This window comes from Anser cygnoides, chromosome 1, assembly GCF_040182565.1.
Source record: "Anser cygnoides isolate HZ-2024a breed goose chromosome 1, Taihu_goose_T2T_genome, whole genome shotgun sequence".
In the NCBI taxonomy this organism is placed as follows: Eukaryota; Metazoa; Chordata; class Aves; order Anseriformes; family Anatidae; genus Anser; species Anser cygnoides.
This window is the reverse complement of record NC_089873.1, coordinates 114,810,461-114,821,969: the sequence shown is the minus strand read 5'-3', so window position 1 is coordinate 114,821,969 and position 11,509 is coordinate 114,810,461. Positions and strand designations below refer to the sequence as shown.

The window sequence follows — 11,509 nt, the reverse complement described above, 5'->3', positions numbered from 1 at the left end:
ATGGGGTCTAAGAGGGAAAAGATATCTCCAGAGGCTGGAGCCAACTCAACATACCTTCCTGCAAAGGGAAGTGGCTTCCCGTAGAAGAATGTAGCAAGAGAAAGGTACAAGGAAAAAATAGAGGCAAAATGCTTTCACTTCCAGACTCTTAATATGACTTTACTCCTCAGTTTCGCTACTTCCCTCCAAGTTTATATGAAAAAAAAGCAAACAAACAAATCAATTAATGAAAAACAAACAAACAAACAAACAAAAAAACAACTCTGGGGTTGGATTTGAGGGGGAGTGAGATAGGAAAACCAGTTACCCACCCTGACACTGAATGCCAAGCTCTCACACTGTAAAGCATACTGCTGTACAAAAAAAAAAAGGGAGTTAATGCAGTGTATTACACTGAAGGGATCCCATATTAGCCAGGCTTGGCCAGCTGCACTGCTGTTTCCATCTCTGTGACCACCACCAAAACTTGCAGGCTCCTTGTCTCTAGGAGACTGTAAATAGTCGGCTGGACTCGACGCTCCCATCCCAGCACCGCGTTCTCCACCGAACAGCGAGGCACGCTCTGTTTTCTGACACCTCTCCTCCCATGACAGATTTAGGCAGCTTGGGTCATGTACTACCAGCTGGTTACTGACACGAGACTCCTCCTAGGCAAAAGATCTGTCTACAGCATTTACATGTGGGAAGATGTGTTTCTAATTCCTCCTTTCAAGGTCTCCTTGAACACTACCCTCTGCTAGCTGTTGTGTTTGTCCTCTGCAGCGTCTCCCAGCAATCCACGTCAGGCAATATGAAAGTGAAATGAAAGAGCTCTGTAGGAAGCCACCCGACCGGCAGCAGATCAGCTTGTCACTTAGCATAGAGCAGGACAGCCCTGCTGGGCGAGCAGCGTGTCACTCGCTGCGCCTGGCTTTGTGGAGGGGCTATGCCGCTTCCCCGCGCTACTCAGTACGTGTCAGCTCTAATCAAGTGTGTGATGGTATTACCCTTTAGCACTTGTAGCCCACCAGGGATTATCACCATGAGCTTCTGCACTGAGGTTTCTGAAGAGTGCAGGGGCAAGTTGCCGGGATGTCAGAGAGCCGTACAGAGAGCGTAAGTCACTGCGGTGGGAAACAGGCACTTCTTGTCTTTCCTATTGAAACGTGTGTATGAGAGAGAGAATGGGTAACAAAGCCTGCTTGTTGTGCTTTCCTAAGCAAGACATACAAAACCTATTATTTATAGAATGAAATATATAAGCTTAACCTATGTATCTGTCAGTTCTTTGTTTTGTTTTTTTATCAGTCAGGAATTTAAAAAAAATCTGCTTCCTACACCAGCTGAGTTTATACAAGTAATATGTTTATTTAGTGATGTTCCAAATGAAGATTGCTCCCCTTTCCAAGCTATTAATAAATGGAAACAAAGTTTGGGCAACATCATGTTTTTAGAAGGTATGAGATTTCAGGGAAGAAGGGAGAGGGATTTTAGGACATTTTATTTACACTTAAGGAAAGCAGGTTCTATTCCAGCTTGCTCTGAACACACAGAGGCTGTTTTAACTGTTTGCTGTTGTTCCTGTTGTTTGTAACCAAATACCACCAGCAGATGAAATCTTTTGATACCTTACTGTTGCTTCTAGACAGCTTATCCTCCCTGACTGCAGAAGTCAACTTCAAAAGTTTATGCAGAAGTTTAGGTCCAGCTGTGAAAGGCTCAGATTTTTTTAAAGGAAAACAAAAGAGAGGAAGAGATAGAGAGAGAGAGAGAGACGGAAAGAAAGAAAGAAAGAAAGAAAGGAAGGAAGGAAGGAAGGAAGGAAGGAAGGAAGGAAGGAAGGAAGGAAAGAAAGAAAAAAAGAAAAAGAAGGAAAGAAGGAAAGAAGGAAAGAAGGAAAGAAGGAAAGAAGGAAAGAAGGAAAGAAGGAAAGAAGGAAAGAAGGAAAGAAGGAAAGAAGGAAGGAAAAAGGAAAGAAGGAAAGAAGGAAAGAAGGAAAGAAGGAAAGAAGGAAAGAAGGAAAGAAAGAAAGAAAGAAAGAAAGAAAGAAAGAAAGAAAGAAAGAAAGAAAGAAAGAAAGAAAGAAAGAAAGAAAGAAAGAAAGAAAGAAAGAAAGAAAGAAAGAAAGAAAGAAAAAGAAAGGAAGGAAGGAAGGAAGGAAGGAAGGAAGGAAGGAAGGAAGGAAGGAAGGAAGGAAGGAAGGAAGGAAGGAAGGAAGGAAGGAAGGAAGGAAGGAAGACACTGTCCCCTACATCAAAATAAAGATCAGGATACAGACGCACAGAAGTGCAACGTTTCATTTTGCAGCAGTTGTCACATAATATTTACATTTTTTATTTATGAACCACAGTTTTTGGAGCACATGTTCTTGTTCACTTCATATCATATGTTGCCAAATGTCCATGGAGCCTCCTCAGGTTTTGGATGTGTGCAGGCAGTTCTAGCTAGCAAAAGCTATTTGAAAGGAGCCAGAAAAGCGGTTCACACACTCCTGAATATATATATTGAACACTTCTTTGCCAAACACTAGCCTAAATAGAGCCATGTTGTAATAAAACCCAAGAACTTATTAATTCTCAGAGTGCAGAAGCAGGTGCTGTAAGTCTGCTACTTCTGCAGCTTTGGTTTGTACTTGTCTTGTGATAGTTTTTCCTACTCTTTTTTAACTCTTAGGGCAAAACTTTTCCAATACAGAGTGATGAAGTGAGCTGTAATTAGCAAGGGAACTCAAGAAGTGAGGATATTAAATTCACACCCCCAAGCCACCAAAAAAATGCCTACCTTTCCACAGTTAGTACATAAGCCAGTGAAGGGGAGCAGGGACATCCACCTGATTAAGATCCAGTGGCCTACATTTTTGCTTAAGAGAAGTGCTGGTGCAGTAACCTGAACCTCATCCTATTTTCCCAGCTCTCTGCCAGTGCAGTCTGCTCAGTCTAACATCTTGGTGGTGCACATTGCTCAGCTCCCTGCCTGCATCTCTGCAGCGATGCAGCTCAGAGTGGTGGTAGTACAACAAGAGGTGCACAAGCTCTTCTCTGTGAGGAGAAGTTTCCATTTTTCCTGTCCAGAAGAAAATCCATGCACAGGTGTGGGGTGCTTGTTTGTGAGAGAGTGCTAGAGAGTTATAATGTGTACTGTATAAAAAGTCAAGCAAAAAGTCTCATATAAGAAGCAAGCAGGATGAGGGAGGATTTAGATACAGGATGAAAATTGTAAAACTGGCTTTTATGATGCTATTTTGTTTCCATGGGAGAGAGAGACTACTCTAATGATTTTGTATCAGAGGCAAACGAAATATAAGTAAGTAAGCCTTACTACATTTATTTTTCGAAAAATAGCTGAACTTTCTTCACAACAAAAGTCCTCAATCCTTAAAGAAAGCCAGTACACAAAGGCATCTCAATTTCTGACTCATATACATAATTATTTCATTGAAATAGCATATATCATTAATAAGGCTGCTTTTGCCTACTACAATATTGGTCTGTTAGACTATTTTTTAGTATAAAAATATGACCTGCATGTTACTTCTCCCATAACAGCAATGCAGAGCAATGCAGAGACCATGTTTGAAATCAGCCAATTTCAAACAGATCTGAGAGACCAGAAGCTTCTGAGACATTAGGTTGCTACGTATGTTATGAAAACAAGCAGCTAGGCAGAGAAAAACTCTCCCTGTGAGCACTTTCAATGCAAGAAAGGCAGCAGCAACACCGCATTTATTAAACAGCACAGAGATACCACAGGGATGCTCTCACCTCCACAGGAAACAAGTCTTTTGGGCCCACTTCTTAAGAAAATATAGGTAATCTCTGCTCACCTGTTACATGGCAGGTGCCCTCTGTACTGTGAGGACTGGGACCATCCTGGGAGACAGGGGGTCCCGAGATGTGCAGAAACCCACCTTCATAGCAGGCCACCTGGAGCCACACAAGAAAGGCAAAGGGAGATTGGAGCTGAACACGGGTGCAAATGTATACACCAGTCACTCAAAAGGCCCTCAGCATCCCAAGAAACAGAACTACCACATAGTACTACTCACAAAACAAACAAACAAGCAAAATAAACAAAACAACAACAACAACAACAACAAAACACTAAATCTGTTTCAGGTTCTTCTGGGAAGAACAAAAAGCAAACCTTGCCCAGCATAAAAGGACCTGAGAACCAAACCCATACTCACATAAGCTTTCCCTCCAGCTACAAAGCAGCTTGGTTACGCTCAGTTAAGGAAGGCACAGCTGGCAGACTGGGGAACTTCTTCACTCCCAGTTTAAGCAAGTCCTCACAAGGATAAGTGAATAAAATGGTATAATTTTTCACACCGCGCTATACTCTCCTTCTGCTAGCCCTCCCTCCCCCAGTTTTAGACAGATGAGTCTCACCCAGCTTCTCACCACTCTCTTTGCATTTAGATTCCTAATTAGGCAGAGCTGGGGCTCTCCTCTCCAGTGGAACAACCCAAGCAGGTTCAGCACTGCTCTTTCCCTGCTTGTAGCCTGGACTCTTCCCTTCCAAGGAACAACCTTCCTTGGACAACCCTTCCAAGGGTGTAAGGTCTGTAACAAAGTTTGCAATGTTTTAACTGCATTTCTGGTGCCCCTTGTATTGCATCTAATCCTCCTGTAATTTTTAACTATTGAAATTCTTGGTGTGGGAGAAAAATACCTGCTGCAAATCTTGATGTTTTCTGTTTGGTAACAAATTTTTAACATTGCATTAAATTTTGAAGAAAAGGAACATTTGTTCTTCAGCATACTTATTCATGCACATGAATAAAATCAATGTATTGATATGAAGGGCATGTGGCTAATGTTATTCACAAACACAATGAAAATGGAAGTGTTCAGTTGGCTATCATTACATAAAGGATAAAGGGTCCAAGAGGAAAAAGACTTGAACCACTCATACCCTGCACAGAAGTCTTTTATTCTTTTTGCTGTTGGCCTCAAAAAAAAAAAAAAGTAAGGGGAAATAAAACAAAAACCACTATTTCTGTTCATCCCACAAAATATAACACACCACGAGCTTGGGTGAAATCTATTATTCCCAACCCCTCCTTTTGCAGGCACTAGGTGTTGCCATAAATCCCTGTGTCTGACTGATGGGGTAAAGACAGCTTTTCAACCTTCATTTCATGTTGCCTGACTTTTACAGCTTTAAAAATTATGTCAATATTGCCTTTGCAGTATAATATTTTTGTAGTTCTCCTCGGGTCTATTCTAAGTTTGCTTAAAGATAAAGGAGCCGATAATTAATTTGCGCAAAAGAAAAGGCAGATCCCTAAATCCTTTCCTGTTGGAAAGCAAACTGAAGTGTGTGCTTAGTAGTGGTGGTAGTTAAGGGGTTTCTCATGTTCCTCCTTTTCCCATGAGGAAGAAGGTGATTTGTAAAAGCCCTTATTATATAGGAGGATCCACTTACAGTGTTTGAGGACATGAATTCAATCCCAGGCTATGAGTTTTAGCATTCTTGTAAAGATGCCCTTATTAGCACTGCTTATGAGCTGCTAGAATAAGGTGTTTATGAAGCAAAGCCTAGAAGCCTCCATTTCAATTGCTCAACATCAAACATCACATTTCTAATAGTCACATTTAACCCAGAATTATGGAACATTATCCTTTAGCTATCCATTAAGCCAGCCAGAGAGGTAGGCATCCTAGCAAACTGGCCACTACCCTTTCCTATGGCTTGTTTTGGATGCAATACAAATGCCAGGCATTGAGAAGCAGAGCTTTCCAAAATTGTTCTGAACAAGAAAATTAGATGCTGAAGGCAACACTACCTTTTCCACTGCCTTCAGAAAAAGCTGCTGCTGGAGCCTCACTTAAGACAAACAACTCCTACTGCCTACTACTGGCCTGTGTCCATCAGACTCCAGTTCCTGCTACAGTCCTTAAAGATGCACAATGGCATGATATGGCTACTGCAGCCTTAAGCTCAACTTTTTTTTTTTTTTTTTTATGAGGCTATGAGGCATTTCTTACAACTGTGATAATCTCTCCTGGTTATTGCAATCAAGGCGATGTTCTTTATGAAGTGACACGATTCCCACCTTTTTCCACCAGGTGAGATTTTGAGATTCATCCTCATTGAGTGAGTAGCATTTATAGGAGAGAATTAACTATATGCTGCTGTTTCACTTAATTTTGTAAGTTCTTTTTGCTGCACCAGCTCTGTACAGTGTTCAAAGAAAAACTCTTCAGTTGTCAGTTTTGTGATGTAGTTGTTCTTTGGGGAAGCTCTTTTAAAAAGCAAGAAGACATACTCTGCCTCAGTCTCTGTGTGAGAACTTGGGCACATCTACACAGACCTAACTGCTGGTATTTGGGCTGAACTTCCTACAGCAGAATTGTCCAATCTATTTAATATCTGTTCATAAACTAAAGCTTACAGCTTATACGAAACAAGCTGTAGGAAGTTAAAAATAAAAATAAAAAAAATAAATTGCTTAAATCCAAAGCACTTACTGGAAGATTCTTGAAATATTTTTTTGCACACGTTACTGAGAAAGGTACAGTGTACAATCAGAAGACATTAGTTAAACACCAGGAAAAATATGCTGTGTTTGATATTTTCTACCACACTAGCTTTATTTAAGGGAGATCAGCATTTGTTACTTTTTTCTTGACACTTTTGGGGATGGTAAAATCTTATTTTTTGAGTTCATAGAAGTGACTAATCAAAACACCTTTCTGAAGGGACCTTGGAAACATTTCCTATTAATTTTGAAGTCTGTCATCAATTGAATTTATCTCGCTTGAGCCATGGCAACAGTGATACTTGGGGCTCCATTGGTTTTCAAGATGCTTCAAATTTAGCATGCTATATGATGAAAAGACCCCTAGGGAGAGACAAAAAGAGATGTGACATAGTGAACAATTACAAAAAGGAAGAGCGGAGATGCCTATCTTTGCAGGCCAAATGCATTTCACACATCTTGAGCTTTTGCATTGCATTGCTGTGCATCCTCTTCCCTGACTCTCTGCTTCAGGAACATCAGACGGGCCTCCACCCTTGTGAAAAGGGCTCTGTATGTCTGTCACATTTCCTTTTCACTCCCATACAGCAGCTTTCATTATTCCTTATCCCAGCGACTCTCTCTCTATTTGCTTTGTGTCTCAGTTCTACAATCCCCACCTACAAGGAGTTTTATTTTCTCTTCATCAATTCTTCTATCAGGAGCTGAGTGCCTATGTGTATTCACTCACAACTTCTGCAGTCTAATTTCCAGAAAAATGAAAGAAGAAAGAAGAAGTTCAAATTTAAGAATAGAATTTGTTGTGTGTATGGAAGTTTTTATGCAGTATTTGCTGCTTAAATATACAGTGAGACATGCACTGTGAATATTTCTGTTTAATTTTGTGGTATGGACTATTATGGAGAGGATGTAGCTCTTAGAGTACTAAACTGTTTTGGAAAAAGTTACCCTCTGTTTTCTGGGATACTTCCACACGCAAAGGACTTTTTTTTTTTTTTTTTTTTTTCTCAGCATGAGGCAAAGAAGCCAAATAAACTAGTGAACCCTCCTAAATAGGACTGTGAGTCAGCTCCAGGGAGAATCTAATCAACAACCTGTCACCTTGCCTTAACTTTAGGAGGGTGGGGAAGGCATCACTTACTGTAGCTCTTCTCAGTGAAATTGCCTATCACCTGGCTTCTGCTGCCAAGTATATCATGGGGCGATCGGATTCTTGGTTCTTGCATTTTAATCAAACCACATCCCTTTTTGAAGCTGGACTCAGCAATTGGCTCAGCCTTTCCCATGCATATAAGATCTGTGTACTTTAGACTCTTGGACTCCTCACATGTACAAAATTTTCAGAAATGCACAGGAGATGTAGGAGCTCAAGCCACAGCTATGTAAAAAGATAAAGGCTGCTAAATGTCTTTTGGTGCTTCAGAAAATGTTAACTGCTGTCCCTACTGATCATAGTGAGAAGAAGAAGGAAGAAAGATGGACTGTGAGGCATGCCTGTGCCATTTCAAGATTTTACAGCTGAAAGACAAGATCTCTGAAGCCAGTTGTTTAACGGGACTGGGAGCCCAGAGGGAGTGCAGAGCACTGGTGTGAAGTGCTTTCTTTGGCATGTCTGGCTCAGGAGACAAGTCTTACGAACCAGCTACAGGTTCTGAGTGCCTTTTTGTGGTTAACTCCAGCTCGAGAATGTATTGCTTGCAATAGTCTAACTTGAAGGTGATGAAAGCATAGTTTGCTCAGCCAAGTTCCACATCCAAATCTAAGGGGCACAATTTCCTGGCTAGTTTCAGAAGAAATTAGGTGTTCTTGTTGTTATTTTGGTTTCCTGAAACAGAAAGAACAATGGGAACCTTAGGACCACATCCATCTTAGCCACAGGAGGGCCAGTCCTTCCAGCAGAGATGAGACCACAGCTCCAACAACCCTCTTGGTCTCTCCCAGTCAAGTGTTTTCCCCAAGTTATTCCCCAGAAGAGATTTTCTTATATCTGGTTTTCAACTTTCTTCAGGCTACAAACACCTAGAAAAAGTCTTGCTAGGATGTGGAAGAGAGGGGGGACTAAGGCTGCTGGGACATTGGTGGTCCATAACTCATGGTGGTACGGTTCTCCCAGCTCATGGTTTGACACAGCCAACAAAACAGGAGGAGAGCACTGAGGCTCTGCAGAATTTCACAGCTAAAGGTTCTTGTGAGACAAGATCAAGAGGCACAGGAACTCCTTTGAGTCCCTTTATTGCAAGACCTCTGGGATGGTTTATATGGTCAGCAGCTCAGGTCAGATTGCCCCATAGTGGAAAGGGCATCTGTTCCTCTGGGTTGTGTCACTCCTGTCGGCCAGCTTCCTTCTGGTACCAATGTAGACTTCCCACTTGTGGCTAAGGTCCTACCAGCTCTGATATAGGCTGCATGTCACGATTCCTTGGTAATACATCACATTTAAGCAGCTTTTCACATTGCTGATTGCGAATTGCTGTTGGCAGTTTTTCTCCAAAATGAGCCTTATATGGCTTTTGACACTTATGGGAACAGTCATGACTCAGACAGCTAAGAGCTGCTGCAAGGCAGTACTAATGGATTTGAAATCTGGCCTGTTTCTAGCACCCTTCCCATTGCGCACAGGGTTCAGGGTACTTTGTAAGGCCTTTTGCTCAGACCGTACTAAATATGGAATATCTCATCATCAACACGCTGATGATCAACAGCTGAGTGCTTGTGCTGGCAGAGGGAGATTCAAACCACATCCTTTGCTGGGTTCAGAAGACCTGCTGCGTTGAAAATACCGATGATGTAGAGTAAATGCAAATGAGCAGGGTAATTAGTACATAGCTGTGTTGTGCGTATTAGAAGAGAATGAAATTTGAAGGTGTTAGTTCAAGTATTATTGACTTGGTTATTTTTGATTCTGAGCTCTTGGTGGAAAGACATGTATTAAAGATGTCACAAGAGTAGTTTTGTTTTCCTTTTATATATATATATATATATATATATCTGTAAAATTTGCATACGCTGTATGCACCCTTATTGACTTTGCAGTCATCCCAGTCATCCTGTAAGAGCAATGCGTGCTGTCTTGGCCACATTTTTCTGTTACTGCAATTCTTTTTCGGTAGGCTTTCCACATAGTGAAAGATGCAGCTATGAGTTCTCAAAATGCACTGGGCAGCCTCTCTCACAGTACAAAGACTTGCTGTCACCTAACTTTGCTGATGTTTGAGACCACATCACGGGAACTTGTCCTGCAGATTTATTGGTACGGTGTGTCTAAGGAGATCTGGGATTAAATACATGTTCCCAGAAGGGATCTAAACTCAGTCTGGAGAAATTGTCTCAGAAGGAAATGGGAAGTGTGGGAATCTGCTACACACACTGTTTCTAAACCTTTGTGTGGCCAAACATTTCTGTACCTCAGTTTATCCTTTTACTTAGAAAGGGTCATACTACGTACCTTTTGCAAATCTCTTTGAGATCAAGAACTGGCTGTAGGCATGTAGCAAGTAAATATTATTGTGTTGTCTGAGGTGAAGACAAAAGGATCCCCCTACAGAAAATATGCATCAGTTCTTGTTGGCCTGGAGGAGCAGATCCATACCCTGTAGCTCACTCACCCTGTGTGCCCAGCCTGACTTACACAGGCTCTACCTTTTTACCATGGGGCAGAGAGCCCCCCAGACATGTCAGGTATCATACATTTAGTATGCTACTTTCCACATGGCAGCTATTGAAACCTATTTGTACTCATTTGACAATATCATTTTAAAATGAAGAACATTAAAGATTTTATATTCCAAAACAAACAATGGTAAAAGCTTTTGCTGACCTATTGCCACTTGCCTGAGGACTTGGAAGCAAGCTACAAATTGCATGTCACTCAGCAAGCGATTATAAATTCAATGTGCTCCTCCTTTCCAAATCAAGATGTTGATACATGTTCAGTGCTCTGACAGAGCCCGCTTGCTGCACCTGAGAAGGAAAAGGCCCAACAAGGTATGACCAGCATGGTGGGGGACCACTCTCACTTGCAGGCTTGTGGGACCAGGGGGCTTCCTGGAGTTTTGCAATTGCTCCTACCTGTGCAGAGAGGGAAAGAGAATGGTCTCTTCTTGAGGACCAGGAACCCACAAAGTGCCAAGTGCCCTGTGGTCCCATCAACCTCAGCAGGTGGTCAACAGCTTAGGAGTGATGGTGCCTGTTAGGCAGTGAGCCTGAGCCTTGCTTCCAGTTTAGCTGGAAAAAAATGGCACCATGCTGTTGATCTATTGTGATTTACAGTGGTAGAGGGTATAACACTTTCTCTATTGGACTCTCTTTGGGTTTGTGACAGATATCTGTGTCCTGAAGACATCCAGGGGCAAGAAGTTTGTTTTACCCTCTCACAGATGTGCCTCTCTCTACAGATCCTCTCTGAGAATGAGCTCCATGGTAGTGAAAACCCACTCAAGTAAAGTCCTCCTTGGGTTTTGCTTTTAGCATATTTTTGGTGTTTTTTTTTTTTTTATTTTGTCATTTTTTTTCCTAAAGTGATTTCTGCATCTGGTACTCCCAGGGCCAAAATGGATTGTTCTATGAATGAAATAGAGCAATATAGTAACAGAGCTCTGAAATACAGATTATTTTTGTGGTGTGTCCAGAAGCAAGCCTTACAACCATAATTAATGTCAGATCATTTTTTTCATTTTATTGATTTAATTTTTTCCCAGTATCACTGGTTGTCAATAAGGACTTCTTTTTTTTTTTTTTTTTTTCCTCCAGACTATTGGGTGTAAGAGAAAATAACTTGCAGTTTAGTAGAACAGTAATAATTCAATGGTGATATATAAAGATGTGCCCAGTGAGGTTTCGGTGGAAGTACCACAATTCCAGAAGTCTGAATTTGTCATTTACCTTTTGTTTCAGAAGCTGCAGTATCCAGTCTAAGAATACATAGTTTTTACAAACAGTATGTAATAGAAATAGCATACGTCTTTTTTAAAACAATGTTTGGTAATAAACCCAGACCTCCAGTATTTTAAAGATGTATGTATAGCCCTGGTGCCAGCTACTCAAAAA

General features: G+C 41.3%; 1 protein-coding gene across 2 annotated transcripts in view; it reads left to right on the top strand.

Moving 5' to 3' along the window:
* Positions 1-813: 813 nt before the first annotated feature.
* CLDN14 (claudin 14) overlaps positions 814-11,509 on the top strand; it is a 29,117-nt gene continuing 18,421 nt past the window's right edge. The window contains exon 1 of one of the 2 annotated variants that reach the window (XM_066978625.1): positions 814-1,095. The gene's annotated coding sequence lies outside the window, so the exon portion shown is untranslated. The remainder of the gene's footprint in view (positions 1,096-11,509) is intronic. The other variant, XM_066978634.1, reaches the window with a different exon arrangement.